Source organism: Nannospalax galili, unplaced genomic scaffold (genome assembly GCF_000622305.1).
Source record: "Nannospalax galili isolate Female #2095 unplaced genomic scaffold, S.galili_v1.0 scaffold154, whole genome shotgun sequence".
NCBI lineage: Eukaryota > Metazoa > Chordata > Mammalia > Rodentia > Spalacidae > Nannospalax > Nannospalax galili.
The window spans coordinates 800,965-819,235 of NW_008335281.1; the positions used below are offsets into that span (position 1 = coordinate 800,965).

Sequence of the window (18,271 nt, forward strand, 5' to 3'; positions counted from 1 at the left end):
TAATAACTTGAGAAATTTTTTAATTAAGCATCAACAAAGACATACTAAGTAGGACTTTACCCTGTCACCTGTTGACCTTTAAAGATGAGTTGACATGACTGTAATTTGATTCCTTGAGGAACAAGGTTCATCATCTAAAAACTACTTTATTTCTAAAATAATTTTTAAAGTGATGTGCATATATGTATGCTGTGTGTATGTTTGTGTACATGAGTGTGGGTGCTCACGGAGGCCAGAAGAGAACATCAGATCTCCTGGAGCTATCTAATGTGGGTGCTGAGAACTGAACTCTGGTTCTTTGCAAGACTGATACGTACTCTTAACTGCTGAGTTATCTCTCCAGCCCCAAAGTACTACATTTTTGGAAAACAGAAAACATTTCATTTTACTGTGATAGCCTTTTATTTAAAAACCTCACATCATTGAAAATACAAAAAAAAAACAGAACTAAGTTAAAAATAAAGTATCTGACTAGATTCACAATGACTGAAAACCAAGTTCAATCTATAAAAGAAGTATAAGAACAAATGTCTAGATTATGTCCTTGCCATTCAAATGTTCCTGCTACATAATACATATAGTAAAATCAAGAAAAAGTTAGAATATAATTAATATAATTGAAATAAACCAAGACGCATGCTAAGGGATGAGAGAAAAATACGTACGAAAATATGGTCAGTGCCATTACTGGGCATCACAGAGCATCACAGCATATCGTAGGATATCACAGGGCATTTCAGGGCATCACAGGGCATCATAGGGTATCAGAGCATCATAGGATATCACAGAGCATCACAGAGCAACACAGAACATCACAGGGAATCATAGCACATCACAGGACATCACAGAGCATTGCAGAGCATCATAGGGAATCACAGGGCATCACAGGACAGCCACATCATTCAGTTAAAGTCACAGCTTAAGCTGGGCTTGCATCACTTCGCTGTTAATTCTGTTTATTGATATCTGTTTTGTCAAGATGCTCAGTGATGCAGAGATGCTTGAGCTGCCTTAAATGGGACCTAGCAGAGCACTGTATAACTTCACTTATTTATATCTAGTTTAACACTGCTTCATGATGACTTAATCTTTCCATCTTTGCAACTATTCAACTGGGTGGTATTCTTAGTAATAATGAAAGACATTCAGAGGCTAACTGCATATGTTAGCACTTGGCAGATATGACTTGTGATGCCAGGTTAAACAAGAAATGGGTTCTCACTGGAGGAACAACATGGTTAGTTTTTCAACACAATGATGACTGTTACTGAGATCCTAGCCTTACTATTGTTAATTTATTTAATATAATAAGGGTAAATAAATTGTGGCAAATGTTGAAAAGTTTCAAAGTTTAAAAAATTAAAAACAGGACAGGTACTTTTGTGCATGCCTTTAATCTCAGCACTCAGGAGGCAGAGATAAGGGGATATCTGTGGGTTTGAGGCCAGCCAGGGCTACAAAGTGAGATTATGTAAAAAGAAAATCTTTTTTAAATAAGCAAAATGTGGTATGTGTTCATCATGTGGTACTACTTGATCCTTAAAAGCTGGAAATGCTACCAGTTGTGACAGTGTGAAATAACCTAGGAACATCACACTAAGTGACATAAGCCAAGCACGGAAAGACAAGTGAGGCACGATCTCACTTACTGGAGTTTAGTAACCTGGACTTAGGGAGTAGAGCGAATGATGATCCCTGGAGGCAATAAAGGGGACAAAGGAATCAGGAGCTATTGACCAAAGGGTACAGATCTATTGTAGAGTAAAGCAGGATGGCCATAATTAGAAATAATGCACTATGTACTTCAAAAGAAGGAAGGGGTTGGGAGATGGCTCAGAAGGTGAAGTGCTTGTGGCACAAACATGAGGACCCGATTTCGGATCCCTAACACCCATGTAAAAAGCTGAACATGGTGGTGCATGCTTGTAGTACCAGTGTTAGGAGATAGAGACAAGAGGAGGAAGATACTATGGGCCTCACTGGCCAGTCACTCTAGCCAACTGGTGAGTTCCAGGTTTGGCATGAGATCCTGCAAGCTACAATAATGACTGGTCTGGCAAGACATGCCCATTGATGCAATGTTATGGGCTAAACCCATCACTTTCTGATTAGATTTAAAGTTCATGCCACAGGAGGGAACTCAGGTCTGGTACTATAAACCTAGCAAGAACTTGCAGCTGGGGAGGTCACAGCCCCGAGGGGAGAGCCTATAACTACTGTCATACTGAGCAGACAGAGCATAAAACTGCCTTCTAAATAATACTCCTAGATTAGTGTCACTCTCAGTCTTCATCAGAGAAGCTTCTTTTTGAAGTGGACAGGCATTAATATAGATTCACAACTGGCCAGAAATGCAGAGAATAAGTGGCTGGAATGCTCCCTGAACAAAACGTCTATTATCACACATACCCCTACTCCAAGGCTCCAGGAACACAGAGGAAGGAGGAGTAGAAAGACCATATGAAAGAACTCCAGAGGCTGGGGAGGAGTGCTCAGAAACAGTGTCTTTCAGACATGAACCTACAGCAACTCTGGTTACCTGCATGAAACAAGATTCCGTCAACATTTCACCATGGAAGGGAGAGCTCATGAGGCCTCACCTCTCCCGGAGGGACTACTGACAGTTAATGATGATTAGGGGAAGAAGTGCCACTTTCTTCAGTGGTGTGGACGTTGATGAGTTGTCCATACTTTAGTAAATAACCTCTGATCCATGCTCATGCAGGCAACCACAATTAAACTCAGTGGGTCACACTCATAAAAGATATGAAAGGAGGAGGGGGAACTGTTGGGAAGAAGAAGGGTTTCAGTGGGAGGGAGGTAAGATGAGATACAGTCATAGAGAATGAAAGGATCAAAATGCATTGTGTGTGTGTGTGTGTGAGAGAGAGAGAGAGAGAGAGAGAAGAGAGAGAGAGAGAAACTGCCCAAGAATAAGAAAAAATTAAAAAAAATTAGAGGAGAGCAGTAGCAAAAAATACCCATGCACAGACATGTGCACATACATGCATACACCACATACACAAATAAAATAAGTAAATAAAAAGAAGAATTAGATTTAAAATTTATGCCTCACCATAAAGGTAGGCAAATACGATGCTGGACACATTAATCAGCTGGATGTAGGAATGACTTTTATTGGGACTAATGACTTTTAGCCTTGCAACCAAAAAACCACAGTCATTGAGCCATGTGCTCTCGTGACCTGGGCACCTGACCTTGATTCTTCAGAACTTCAATTTGCTGGTTCACTCAAAGATGGTAAATGAATGTGAGAATGCTTGAGAATTAACAAATCAAAGTCTTAACAGGCAGAGCATCTTCATTAAAAACAATGAAGACTGAGAAGGCGGCTTGACATTGTGTGTATGAGATGCTTTAGGCCTGGGGATGAAAGGGCGAGACTGACAAGAAAGAGGTGGATCCAAGCTCGTAGTTCCACAAACCAGTGCTGGAGAAAGGATTTTGAATAAAGTTATGGGTGAGACCTAGCTTGACAGCACAGTTCCACAGCACAGTTCCAAGAAACCTGGGTGCCCTCTGAATTCAGGCCCACTTTTAAAACGGAAGTTAAGAGTCAGGTTTTTTTTTAAATTCTGGTATTACTATAATGTTGGCACAGTAACACCACAACTTGATTTAATCATGCACATTATACATGCATACCAAATGTCACATAGTACCACACAAATGAATACAAATATGACTTTCAATCAAAATAATATTAATAATGATTATCAATTTAAAAATTAAATTCTAAGCCAGGCATGGTGATGCACACCTTTAATCCCAGCACTCGGGAGGCAGAGGCAGGCAGATCTTTGTGAGTTCGAGGCCAGCCTGGTCTACACAGTGAGTTCCAGGATAACTGGGGCCACAAGGAGACCCTGTCTCAAAAAAAAAAAAATTAAATTCTAAAAGTTAATAAACATTGCCGGGCGTAGTGGCACATACCTTTAATCCTAGCACTTGGGAGGCAGAGGCAGGTGGATCTTTGTGAGTCTGAGGCCAGCCTGGTCTACATAGTGAGTTCCAGGACAGCTGGGGCTACAAGGAGACCCTGTCTCAAAAAAAGATAAAAAAAAGTTAATAAACATCAAGAAGATAATTATCATTCCTGTCCTCAGATAAGCTTGCTACTATGTATGGAGAAAAATGAGCCAGCAAGATAATAAAGATCAAGAATTCATCAGAGGTGAGGCATGGTGGCACACACCTTTGATCCCAGCACTTGGGAGGCAGAGGCAGGCTGATCTCTGTGAGACTGAGGGAAGCCTGGTCTCCATAGCAAGCTCCAGGCCAGCTGGGATTATAGGGAGACCCTGTCTTAAACAAAACAGAATTGGCCAGAAAAGGAGAAAAAGGAAGGACCTAGTAGGAGCTGCTGAGCTGGGTGGAGGCTATCAATTGCAACACTGGTGGCGGGACCTTTCTCTCCCCTGCTTGGAAACCAAGTTCACAGATGAGAGTTCAAAACAGATACAATTTTGAGCATATGTGCTTCACCACTGGTCCAAGGGCTAATCTCCCATGCACGGCACTCACTTAGACCATAATAAACACACTTTAAAATTATTTTTTAAAGATTTTTGCTACATCTATCTATCATCTATCTATCTATCTATCTATCTATCTATCTATCTATCTATCTATCTATCATCTATCTATCTATCATCTATCATCTATCTATCTACTTATTTGAGAGTGTGTGTGTCCTCTCCCGTGCACCCTGGCACACATGTGGAGCTCAGAGGACATCAAGTGGGTGTCAGTTCTTTCCTTCTACCATGTGGGTACTGGGGATCGAACTCCAGTCCTATATTCTTAAAACTGATTTTTTTAGCTTTAAAAAATTGCATTGTTCTTTTATTTTATGTGTATGAGTGTATTGCCTGCATGTATGTAAGAGCACCTGTGTCATGTGATGCCCATGGAGATCAGAAGAGGGTGTTGGATCCCCTGGAACTGGAATTACAGATGGTTGTGAGCTGCTATGTGGGTGCTAGGAACTGAACCTGGATCCTCCGCAAGAGCAATCAGTGCTCTTAACCACTGACTGAGCCATCTCTCCAGCCCCAAAACTGATTTTTTTAAACCTATCATACAAATTCATGATTTTCGGGGCTTTAACTGTTTATTTTGCCAGTAAGTATTATGTATTTATTACAAACAAACTCCTAGCAATAGTGGATTGAAGGAAACAGGCAGACACTTCCTTTTCTAATTCTGTTTCATTAAGTGAAGGAATGATTTTCCTCTCTTGGGCAACATCATAGCCCCACACATGCACCCACACATACACATATGCATGCACACTTGTGCACACAAGCAGGTGCAAAGGGCTGTTCAATTTTGAACTAGATAAAACAAAAGATCTTCCTTTGTTAAAACAGGTCCCTTGTCTTGTAATAAATGCCCTCCTCCCAGCTTTCATTTTGGTGTCACTAAGATTTCATAAGAATGTGGCATTTTCTCTGTCCTTAGACTAGGCTGGCTCTGTGAACTGATACTCCTGAAGCTTCCTCTTTTCTAATACCACAGTCCACTGATCAGTTTATAACATAGTCTCTTGCCACCATGTGTTCTGTTTGACCATAAGCTCCACGGGATGAAGGGCTGTACTTGTGTTTGTAATGCTCTCTCTAGCGGTCAGCATCTTGGACACCCTTGATAAATGCTCATGAGTCAATGTGCTCACTAGACTAGCTCTTTTCAGTCAATTTGATGAGTTGCACCTTTTGGGCGCAGAAGTGACAAAGAATGTTTGCCCTCACCATAGTAATAAATGCAATAATAGAGGGATGGGAATTCTGTGGCTCTCAGAGGAGGATGCCAAACTCAATCCAGATGAGAGAAAAGGAAGTCTTCTTAGAGAAGAAGGGGTCTGATGTCACTCAAGTGACTTGCCAAGAGTTAGGTAGATAGGGGGAAGGAGGGAAACTGAGGAAGAGACAACCTTAGCAGAGGCCTGAGGAGCAGGAACAATAGTCACTGAACATTTCTGGAATGAAAAATAACATAGCAAAGTGCCCCCATTTACCAGATTGTTCTGCAGATGACTAATATTTCCTGAAAAGATCTGATTCAAAATCAATACACTCAAAAGTATTTTCCCCTTTAAAGAAAAATTGTTGCCCATTTCAGTGAATCAGATAATATAATTTCCTGTATCTATGAATGTTTAATCTTCCCTCCAAAGCTTGCTCTCTCATGCTATTAGATGATCATTAAGGTTTAAAGACAGTATCTCAAAGACTCATCTGACAGATGATTTCCTGGAACCTTCTCATTATCCTAAAAAGTTTGCTGATTTCTATAAACTTGCCAGGTCTCCTCCTTAATGTACAGCTTTTCAAGGAGTATGACAGTTCTCTATTTAAGATGGTAAAAGACCAAGCCAGAATGTTCTTCCTTCCTTTCCTCTCTCCCTACCTTTTCCTCCCCTCTCAGGTAAAAATCCTGATTTATAATTCATAGGCTACACACTGAGGTCCATTGGACTGTTTGGGGCTTTTTGAAGGTTTCTATAGGTATGTGTGGAGAGAGAGGGGCAGAAGGAAAGGAGGAGGGAGAAAGGAAGAAAAAGCAGGGGGGAGGAAGGGTAGAAGGGAGGAAGGGAAGGAGGGAGGCAAGGAAGGAGGGAGGGGAGGAAGAACTAAGTATAGTCACACACGACATTTTGCTAACAATTCGTAGCATGTATGGTTATAATGAGACTTAAAATTTCCTCTTCCTTATTGAATGGTTAGCTGACAAAGAGACAAGAAAAAAAAGAAGCTCTAAGAAAAAGAAAAAGAAGAATCCCACAAAAAGCCACAATGAAGGCTTTGCCAGCCTCAACAGATGCCTTACAAAGTCCAAAATCAGAACTGGGGTGGCTCAATCAGCAGTTGGAGACCTGAGCTGTCTTTCCAGAACTCACGTAAAAATGCCAGGTGTGGAGGTGTGCGCTTGTAGCCCCTACGCTAGGGAGGTAGAGACAGGCAGATCTTTGTGGCTCATTAGCCTGTTATTTTAGCCTAATTGGTGAGTCCTGGACCAATAAGAGACCCTGCCTCAAAGGAAGTGAATGGCATTCTGGAGAATGACACCTGAGGTTGTTCTCCAGTCTCCTATGCATGTATACACATGCATACCTACCCACACGTGTAATTTACATGCACACATATGTCTTTTTATTGACTTTTTGTGTATTTCATACATAAAATTATCTCTATACTCCTTCCCTCTTCCCCTTTGGCACCTTCCCATAGCAACTCCCCACCCCACTGAAGTTCATACATTCTGTCATTTGTGTTAAGGCCTATTATGTAAAGTTAGTGTCCCTCAGTGCAAATCCATCCACCAGGGTTTAGTCAGCCCTGAGTCTCTCCCTTTGAGAAGAAAAGCTCTTCCTCATCCAGAAGTAATCAGCTGCCAATAATTCTTTGACTAAAATTGGGGCTTGCTGTTCATTTCCACAGCTCTGTGCTGGGTTTTTGTCTGCTTAAATTTACATGGGTCCTGTGCATGCTGACACCACTGCTGTATACATATGTGTTTTTAAAATGTCTGAACTCCTCAAGGTTTTCATGAATAGGGAGGAGTGTTCATTGTTTGTTCTCTGCTTTGAGCAAGTTTGTGAAAAATAAAAAAACCCAAACTACCAGATACATATTTCTGAAAAGAGCAACCAAATTTCAGGAAGAGCCTCAGGTGGGTCCCTCAGGAAAGATCCCAGAGAAAGTGCTGTTGTCACAGGAGTTGATAGACCCATGGGTATCACTGCCCCTGAAGACCGTCTACTGGGAGATGAGTGGAGGGCAAAGGGATATTGATAATCCTGACGTGAAGGTCTATACTAATGTGTGCTTTCACACGTTTAAAAAGATTGAAGATGAAAAACATAAAAAATTTAAAATGCACAAAAAGCTTGTAGAGTTAGAATACAATGAAAATAATTTTGTACATCTGAGCCATGTATCTTAAGTGTTCTCACGAGTCAAAATATTTTTATTTGAAAGTTTATAAAGGAAATTGGAGAGACGGTTCAGCAGTTAAGAGCAGTTCTTATAGAAGACCCAGGTTTGATTCCCAGCACTGTATGTGGTAGCTCACCAACCACCTATAACCGCAACTCCATGGGATCTGACACTGTCTTCTGAACTCTGTGGGTACATGCATACATGTAACACATGCACACACATACACAATTAAAATAAAATAAAAATAAATGTAAAAGAGGAATGAAGATGAGTGATGTTAAAAGTTACAAATAATATTTATAGTACTTAAGTCCACATTTGATCAAGTGATCATGACAATTCAGTCTTCTAACCTCTGCATGCACATATACACAGGAATGTCCTGGGCCTTCACAGTCACTTTCTACCCATCTGCTGACTCATTTAGAGCAATGTCCAGTCCTGCAAGCTCCATTCATAGCAAGAGTCCAAACAGGTATCCCATTTTTAATTTTTATTATTTATTTTAGGATATTTTATTTATTATTATTATTTTTAAATATTTTATTTATTATTTTTATATGTGTATGAGTGTATTGCCTGAATGTATATGAGTGTACCAGTGTCGTGCAATGCCGCGGAGGATGGTTAGTAGCTGCCATGTGGGTGCTGTGAATTGAACCCGGGTCCTCTGCAAGAGCAGTGTTCTTAACTGCTGAGCCATCTCTCCAGCCCCTATTTATTATTTTTACTTTATGCATATGAGTGTATTGCCTGCATTCATGTAAGTACACTCATATCGTGCAATGCCCATGGAGATCAGAAGAGGGCATCAGATCCCCTGGAACTGGCATTAGGTTGGTTGTTAGCCACCACTGGGTGCTGGGAACTGAACCTGGGTCTTCTGCAAGAACAGCCAGTGCTCTCAACCACTGAGCCATCTCTCTGGTCCCCCATTTTATTGCACAGTTCTATGTTTAGAAAAATAAATCTTTACCATCCTTGACAGCTTCACATGCTGGACAGGTTTGGGTCTAGGAGCACTAGGCTATAACACATAGCCTAAGTATGTGGTAGGCAAGCACACTTGACAACAGTGACACAAGACTATCTAATGACACATTTCTCAGAACTTACGCCTGTTGTTAAGTAACACATGACTTTATCATAAAATAGTTTTCTATCTAGTAATGTTAAGCCCAAGACTTCTGTTACAGTTCTGTTCTGGGTTCAGACAATCATGGGATTGTTAGCCAAGGGTACCAGGGTTTAGCTGTCTTTGCTAGACAACACCACTAGTCTCTCATAGTCTAACTTTTCCTGTCTCTTTGTCTGTACCTTATCTTTCTAATTAAAATAACTCTTCCCTCTTGTCTAGTCAGCAATTCTAAAGCCCCAAGGGTCATGAACAAAATGCCAATTTTATGGATCCTGCACTCTGAGGGGTGACTGATGGCTGAGGTCAGAGAGATGTAAGCAAGGCCACTTGCTGAGGTGACACTCTCTTGGAGACAAATGCATTGGACAATGTGCTCTCTATGTCACCTCAGGACAAGAGCCTTCATTCCCTTTGCTCTTGGCAAGGTTGGCTGCCCAAAGTTTCTCAGCTATAAGAATTTCCCTTGACTGAAAGGAGATGTTGCTCCAAGGTTATGCCTTCTGTTGACTGCAACCCACATCCAGTGGCTGGCTGGTGTGAGGACAGAGGTTCAGCCCCCTTGCCTCAGAGTAATGAACTATTTTCATTAACAAGGATGAATATCCAAAGAGCTCCAAAGCTCCTAACTGACTAGGTTGTGCTGTGGTACTGCTCCAAAGTTCACTTTCTCTCTCTGAGCCATCTTGCTTCTCTGTCTCCCCAAGGCAGAGCTAACAAAAATTTCTGGTATGCATGTCTGCGAGATGCCCAGTATCAGGTGACACATCTGCAGTCAAATCTCTACAACTAGAGCTTGTGAAACATAAAGGAATAAAGGGCAGAGAGAGGACTAATGCATCCCTTAACTCTCACCAATGAGGCTTCCTTGTACAGCAGAGTACAACACACACAGAAGGCCACAACTGGCCAAGTTTTGGAGAATAAGAAACTGGAATGTAGGATGGGACTCCTATGTGGAGCCTCCCATGGCACAGAGACCATTGCGGAAGAGGAGGCGGAAAGATTGTAAGAGCCAGGGCTGGTTCATGAACACAGGGAAGTACAGGCTTCCAGGCCACTGGAGGCTTGCTCATGTGAGCCTGTGGCAGTGGTGGAGTCATGCAAGGGACCCATGTCAGCTCAATTAAACAAGGGCCCAAAGGGGAGGTGAGAAATAGGTGGCAGACCAGCACTAGACTGTGATATTTGAGACTGCTTGCTGCTGGGTGAGGGAGAGTATGACATATACGACCACTGAAAGGGCTGGCTAGGCTCCAGTGGATGCATTTACACTGAAGGACATTTGGGTACAAACACCTAAATGAACAGGACTCACCATGTATGGCAGAGCACATAGGGTTCAGTGTGGGGATTGGGGGAGGCATGGATGGGGGAAGGGGTCTGGATTCGAGTGGGAAATGTATGAAATTTAAAAAGCTCAATAAAAAAATGAAAAGAAATTCTGGTATGCAAATCTCAGAGCTCCTGTCTGCTTCCTGGGCACTTGATCTAAGACACTGAGCTTGCCTCTTTCAGCCAAGTACTGGCAAGCATATCGTAGCAAGACTCGAATCTAACTAAACGTAGTCACTTTATCTCTCCATGTATTTTCCTCCCCATGTGTAAAACATGAGCATGGGCAATCATAGTAGTTAATAATACCACTTGTTATTTCTATTCTTCCAGGCCACTATGACCTATGACGACTTTGTTAAGTGAGAGAGAGGGAGCCATGTAACATTGTCATCTAGGCATCACTTCATGTTAGATTATAATCAGGGATAGGAGACAAAGTGGACTGTGTAGTGATATTGTGGAATTCAGCTCAGGAACTGGGTCCTACTTTGTTCAAATCTTGCAGGGTTTTGCCACTAATCCACACATTTGGGCACAGAGTAGAAAGCAAGGAATGAACTAGAAAGGGAAGCAGGCATTGCTTCAGTCCTGACACTGAAGCTGAAGACAGAACTAGTCCTGTTCCCTCAATTTCCATATAAAGACAGCTACGGAGCAATCCTCACTATTCCAAAAAGATGAAATTCACATTACCCAATGAGTTATACAAGGGATGTTGCTTTCTATCTTTGAACAGAGAAACAAGTAGAATAGTCAAACACACAGAATGACATACTTTGCTAGGAAACTTGGTATCTAGATTATCTTAGTATCCACTGAAAAAGAAAAACACCCCATAGTTCAATTAAAAGACATCTAACAATTTCAGTTGAGAAGTACCACTTCTAAAACCCATCCACACTCAAAGTTACCAGTTATTAAGACATACAAAGAACTTGCATGAGATACATAACTAATGTCTCGTATCCATAGAATCAGAGTGTGGGCCACAAATGCTTATGCTGACAGATGGCTTCATTATCAGCAAAAGTCACAGTATGACTAGAGCAGGAGGAGGCTGGGGGGACTGTCAAGAGTCTTGAACTATAGCAGTTGCTGGGCTTGGGGAACTCCCAGCAAAATTGAGGAAGCCAGACAAACCCACATGAAATAGTAACCCAAATCCTTCCCTTTCTAGTTAGAGGAACACTTAGCAAACTACAGAAAGCCCCTAGGAATTCAAACCAAGGGATAGGTGGGCTGGATTACCCAGAAGGCTCTGTGCTACTCTCATACAATGGGTGACTACCAATATCTTGATTTCCTGGTCAATCTGAAGAAGTATTGAAACATTTAATTTACACATGAGGAAAACATTTTACAATATCAAGTTTTATCTGAACATTTTAGAGCTTTAAACTTAGCAAGTGTGAATACAGCATTAATTTAGTGTTTATAATCTTTAAAGGGCCCAAAGGAGAAGTCTTTGAGGAAAAGATACTCAATATTGTGCTGAACAAAACTCAGGTATTAATCTAAGTCAGAGCAGCCCAAATCATTAAACAATGAGAATAGTGAAGAGTTGGGGCTGGATGGAGTGAGGACAGGGTTTGTTGGTCAAAATACCTTTGTCAGAACCATATCTACTTAAATGACCCCAATACAAAGTCAGATCCCAACAGAAAACATAATCATTTTGCCAGCCTAGTATCAGGAGGATAGGGATTCAGGAGGATCTGGCTCTTAATAAAGAGATTCTAGAAGGTAGAGGCAAGAGAATAATCTGTTTTGGGGGTAAGATGAGGATAAAATCGTCATCAGAAGGCAAATCACAGGCCAGGGATTTAAGATGTGGAATTTTATGTCCCTACCTGCATTTGTTAGTGATTCTTCCATCATCTGACCCCATGATCTGTTGATGAACACCTCAGCCCCTTTGCCAGTCATTCTTCTGCCCTTTGGAAGATTTCAGCAACCAAACATTAAAGAAACCGGATTTGCTGAACATTCAGTACTTAGGAAACAACTCCATAGACACAAGGGTTGAAGGTCTCGGAATCTTCCAACACTCTGAATCTCTATAAAAACACTATGTTCCCTGGAGAAATTACAATCATTCCAGGTGTATTTCTAGATCAGTCTTGGTGAGAAGGCAGAAGAAAGATGACAGACATTGAAACAGGGGTCCATAGAGTGCTAATCTTTTTTTTTTTTTTTGGTCTTTTTTTGAGACAGGGTCTCCCCGTAGCCCCAGCTGTCCTAGAACTCACTATGTAGACCAGGCTGGCCTCGAGCTCAGAGATCCACCTGCCTCTGCCTCCCAAGTGCTGGGAGGAAAGGCATGCACCACCACACCTGGCAGAGTGCTGTGGCTGGCTCTTCATGGTTGGGGAAGAATTGCTGGGATCAAAAAAAGTGCCTCCACAGGCTGGAGAGATGGTTCAGTGGTTAAGAGCACCGGATGCTCTTTCAGAGGAGCAGGGTTCAAGTCCTAGTACCTACGAGGTAGCTAACAATCACCTGTAATTCCAGTTTCGGGGACAGATCACTTCTGGCCTCTACTGGCATTGTATGCATGTGGTGCACTTAACATGCAGGCAAAACACTCACACACATAAAATAAAAATAAGTACATTTTTCTTTGGTCTTTTTGAGGCAGGATCTCCCTGTAGCCACAGCTGGCCTGGAACTCACTACGTAGACAGGCTCTGTCTCACAGAGATCCACCTGCCTCTGCCTCCCAAGTTCTGGGATTAAAGGCATGCACCACCACATCTGGCCTAAGGAAATATTTTTAAAAGTGGCCCCAACTTTTGTTTAGCACAATGTCTAAAACATTATTCATCCATTTATTCCTTGAGAGAGTGCATCATCTAGAGTAGTTCAAGAATGCAAACTCTGGAGCCAGGTGCCTGGGATCAACTCCTGAGGGTGTCAACCATTAACCTCCACTTAAAGTAGTTGGAAAACTTACCCTGCCTTTTCCCATGGAAGAGTAAAAAGCTTAATCTATTCATTGAGCCTGGATAATGCCTGGTTCATCATAAACACTCAATACATCTTAGTTATTATTTGGTCAAACATTTTTACTAAGTACTGATTATATGCCAAGTGCTATACGAACTCCTCAACCCCCACCCTCCTCCCTTTAGCCTGAACCTACTTTTCCACTAGGCAGGCTGTTCCTAGGCCAGTCATTAACCAGAAATACAAGTATCATCTTAACTCTCCCTACCCCTTCCTCCTCACCCACTTCTCAAAGGGCAGCTGGGTTCTCTGCCTGTTATATACCTGCCACTCCATCAGCTCCTTCCCTCCTCTTTATGTCTCACCAGCACTGTCTGATTCTACTCTTCTTTACTTTTGTACATCAAATATTACAATAATCTTCCTAAGACTGTGCAGCTCTTGACTAATCCATTTGTGTTGATAAATGTGTATGTTTTCAGTGTGTGCATGTATTCATGTAACTTCAGTGTGTGTGTGTGTGTGTGTGTGTGTGTGTGTGTGTACAGGTGTAAGCATGCTTTTGGAGGCCAGAGGTTAACATTGGTGCCTTCCACAATCACTGTCCATCTTTATTTTTGAGACAAGGTCTCTCACTGAATCTTGAGCTTGCTAATTCAGCTAAACCGGCAGGTCAGCAATCCTCAGAAATCCTCATGTCTCCTCTTCCCCAATGATGGGATTAGTAATTGCTGTTGTATTGTGCCTAACTTTTATATGGGTGCTGAGGATCGAACTCAAGTCTTTTTGTTTGCATGCTAGGCACTTTACTGACTGAGCCCTCTCCCTGGGTACCTATTTTTTTTCATTTTGTTTATTATTTTTATTTTATGTTTATGAGTATATTGCCTGCATATGTGTACCTGTGTTGTGCAATGCCCGAGGAGGTCAGAAGAGGGCACTGAATCTCCTGAACTGGAATTACAGATCGTTGTTAGCCACCGTGTGGGTGTTGGGAATCAATCCTGGGTCCTCTGCAAGAGCAGTCAGTGCTCTTAAGTACTGAGTCATCTCTCCAACCCCTCTGTTTTGTTTTAAATGTGGATCTGATGCTATTTGTCTGTTCAAAGGATCCTACAGAATAAAGCCCTAGCTTATCCATGGCAGCTGGGTCTTTGTGGGAATGTCCTTTTGTCTCTCCAGCCTCATCCTCCTACTGTCCCCTCAGCCCACAGGAAACAGGCTGGAGTTTCCTGACCACACAGTGCTGTTTCACTCCTCTATACCGCAGTTCCTTCTGCTGGGTCACCTACCCCTCCATTAGCCAGACACGACCCCTCCTCTAAGTCAGGTTCATTGTTTAATAATGCTGAATAACACACTCCATCTTTTTTTTCTTTTTCTCTCAGAAAAAGTGACTTTGAGAATGTTGAGGGAGAGATGAAATCTAGAGGTGAAAGCTGAAAGCTGTTTTAAATTGAACAGTAGTTCTTTTACTAGTTGGCTATTTAGAGAACTGGGGAAATTTAGTATATAGTAGTTCTCCTTAATCCCCAGGGATATACCCTAAAATACTCTAGTGGATGCCAGGCGCCTGCTTATACTGTTCCCTATACATATATATCTAAGATATGCTTTAATTTATAAATTATACATAGTAAGAGATTAACAATGAGTAACAGCAGAACCATTATAGCAATAGCGATAATAAATGGTGTGGAGCAAATCATGTCACTGTTATTTATGGAATTTTCTATTTGATATTTCAGAACTCAACTAACTAAAGCCACAGGAGTCAAGACAGTCCTCAGAGAAGGAGAGACTATTGTACAAATGCAGGAGCAGAAAGCTATTTCAATATAGTGGTCTAAAGTTAAAAACTACTAATTAGTCATTGTTTTTTAAAAGGCACAAAACTGAGTGCCTGCAATTGCCCAGAGGTTATAACAGACTGTTTGTTCTTACATAGCTATTAAATACATGGTTAATTCAAACTCTTTAAAAGTCATGCCTCACTAATATATTGTAAAATCACTTATTGAATGAAAAAATGGGCTACCTACAAACACAAGCAGATGACTAGAACTCAAACCTTCCCTGGTCTCCCAGCAATGTTCCAGAACATTCCAGATCCCAAGGCTGCAGCCTCATCCACCATACTGGGGCATCGCCAGTGAGTGCGGATTTCTCACAGCAAGCATCTCATTACACAGGGTTTCTCGGTGAGTCTGCTCGCCCAGGACCCTGTCACAGAGGATCCTATTGTGTCCATGGTTGGGTATCCAAACGTGGGGAAGAGGATGCCACAGGCCAGAACCTTGTAACTGCCCTCTGAGGCTGCACTCAGCTCATCTTCCACAGAGTTATTCTTGTCTCTGAGCACTGAGGTAGGGAAGGAAGGCTCTTTCTAAAAAGCCACTATTCAGCCACAGCAACATAACGTTTTAAGGGCTGGCTCCAACAACCATCCACCTTCTTCAAAAGCTTCTATATGCCTTTTAGCACTAGCTTGGTATCTGAAGTTTTGTTGTTTTTTTTTTAATTTCAGAGTGACTTAACAATCACTATATAAATGGCCAATTTCTACCATACAGTGAAAATAACAGTCAAATGCCTATTGGATAATGAAATTCATTTTCTCTTGGGCTTCCGTGGCAAAGCACATGATTTTAAGGGTTATCTGAAGATCAGCCTAGTGACCCTAGCTGGCATGCTGTCCCATCAGGCGCTCTAGGAAACTGAAAACTTGAATTGCTACTTCCTACACCTTCTTGCCCCAGTTTGACAGAGGCAGCCCTTCAAATCTCTAGTCAAATTCTAAGTTCAGGGAACCAAATGTACTCTTCAAAAGTTCATTAACAAAAGTCCTTCAATTAGAAGAACAGCCCTGTGACTCATTTGCAGATACCCGTGTAGAAATAACAACTCCTCCCTCTGCTGAGAAATGGCTTGAACAAGTGTGAGAGCGACAGGAAGTAATGCAGGTCTCAGCTGGGGTTCCAGGCAGAAACCCAGAGAGCTCTGTGGGACTGAGAGGTTCTCTAAGCATCGCCACCAGGCCTCTCTCCTTCTAAAACAAACAAACAAACAAAACCCCAGAGTGGGAACTGTTTCAAGGCACTAGCCTTGCCCTGGTAGTCTCTGGTTCCTGAGTCATACTGCCAAGTTCAAGTCACGCAGTGACCATTCCGATGTGTTTGAGAAAGTGCGCCCTAATCAGAAGAGGCGACCTAAGTGAATAATGCCTCTATTTAAAAAAACAAAAACTTTCGGCTTAAAACAGAAGTAGTCTCGAGCAGATAATTTATATAAAGTTCGTCTGCCAGTAAATATGTCTGAAATACTTTCTATGAAACAGTACATTCTCAAACCCTTGTCCTCTCAAACTAAATTTAAAAGGCATTCCGCTCTAGGAGAGAACTCCAAAGCCCTGTCCCAGACTTGAGGACCTCAGCCATACCCAGAATCCCACCTGCTGCGCACACCATCCCAGCTCGGAGCCAGCGTGGTCCCCACCCCTGCCAGCCCCACGCCGGCATCCGCCGCTGCGCGCACAATCCAGCGCACATCCCCGATGCTGACAGTGTTAGAGCTAAGGAGACCCAAGAGAACAAACCTGGACCCGGTGGACCGCTGATTCCAGCGGCCGGGCACCCGGATGTGCGAGGAAACGCGGGGCGCGTCTCCGGGCGGCTCTGCTCCCCTCGCCCCCACGCCTCCCACGGCCGGGGCTGGGCTCCTCGGCAGCCGCCCGAGCTCCGCGCCACCCGAGCCGCATCTGGGCGCCGCCAGTCCCGCCCCCGCCGCCCGGGAGGCCGCCACAGCTGGGGACCAGGCCCCGCCCCGGGACGCTTCTTCCCACCCCGAACCGAGTCACTAAGCTCCCGGCTGCCGAGAACCGGGGCACCATCCCGCCTTCCCAGCCCGTGCACCCTCCAGGTGCTGCAGTGGGCGGCGAAGAACACCCGGCGACTTCCTCCCTTCTTCCCTCGCCCCCCCCCCCAGGATGGGGAGATGGGCGGGATACGACGTGCGGGACTTTCCTGGGGAAGCCCCGCCGCACCGATGACATTTGCAGTCCGGTGCCTTTCCCAGGCGAGGACGCTGGAAACACTTTTCTGCTGCAAACCTGAGTTCCGCGTTCCACTCACCCGTTCCTAGTGGGCCTCAACACTGAAGGGTTCGCTCCTTGAGGTCAGTGGGGCAGACACCTTAAAATGTACATCCAGGACCTCCTCAGCGCCTGGCACCTTAGTGGAGACACAGGAACAGAGAAAGTGCACTTGGGGAGGAGGTGGTAACCAGCTTGACAAAGCTAAGGCTTACAAGTAAGGAAGTGCTCAAAAAAGAAAAAGAAAACCAATTCGTGCATTGACCCTTAAGGAGGTCCAGGTGCCCAACGCTGGAGAAATTTGAGTAACAAAGCCTCGGATGATAACCAGATGGGAATAATGATTGCTAGATTAAATACACAAACGATGGGGTTGGAGAGAGAAATCTCCCAGGCAGAGAACCATAAAATCCCTGGACCTGGTGACCCATGCTAGATCTGGTGAACCTGGTGAGGTGGAGATGTAAGGATCTTTGGAAGCCCCTGGCCAGCTGCACTAAGCTCATGGGTGAGCTTCAGACCAATGAGAGAGACCCTGTCTCAAAGGAGGAAAGATGGTGCTCCTAGGATGATCCCTGAGGCTGCTCTCTGGCCCCCACAGCAGCATCTACTTGCGTCCCCACCACACACACAAACAGATTGAAAAAAAAACAAAAAACCTCTGACCAATATTTCCCACAATTGCTAAGGTTGTAAGAACAAGGAAAAATTTTAAACTGCCACAGTCTAGGCCAAAAAAAGGAGAACAGAAAACGAAGAGTAATGAGATACCTTCGGTGGAACCTCCATGGCGGGGGG

At 43.2% G+C, this 18,271-nt stretch overlaps 1 protein-coding gene across 1 annotated transcript in view; it reads right to left on the minus strand.

Moving 5' to 3' along the window:
* Stx11 (syntaxin 11) overlaps nucleotides 1–17,127 on the minus strand; it is a 46,645-nt gene extending 29,518 nt beyond the window's left edge. Inside the window, exon 1 of the mRNA XM_008829809.3 lies at nucleotides 16,979–17,127. The gene's annotated coding sequence lies outside the window, so the exon portion shown is untranslated. The remainder of the gene's footprint in view (nucleotides 1–16,978) is intronic.
* Between the last annotated feature and the right edge of the window lie 1,144 nt (nucleotides 17,128–18,271).